Source organism: Cariama cristata, unplaced genomic scaffold (genome assembly GCF_000690535.1).
Source record: "Cariama cristata isolate BGI_N322 unplaced genomic scaffold, ASM69053v1 scaffold28765, whole genome shotgun sequence".
In the NCBI taxonomy this organism is placed as follows: Eukaryota; Metazoa; Chordata; class Aves; order Cariamiformes; family Cariamidae; genus Cariama; species Cariama cristata.
Genome location: NW_009619713.1, coordinates 33,921 through 34,182, shown reverse-complemented (window position 1 = coordinate 34,182; position 262 = coordinate 33,921).

Genomic DNA, 262 nt, shown 5'->3' with positions numbered 1-262 from the left:
AGCACGCCGTCCTCCACTCGCGTGTAATTCCCTGCTGGGAACTGCTTTCTCCCTTCACCTGCCTTTCAGCTTGCTGCTGTTGGAGAAACCGAAGTTCCCCGCAGGCTTTGTGCTAATGCACGCGGCGTGGGCATCCAGCCCGTTCGTGGGCTGCGAAGCTGCAGCAGCTCAAAGTCTTGTGAAGTACAGCGGTCAGGTTGGATGCCTTCGGCTGTTTGCGTTTCGTTTGGGTTTTTGGTTGTTCCCCCCCCAGTTAACGGTT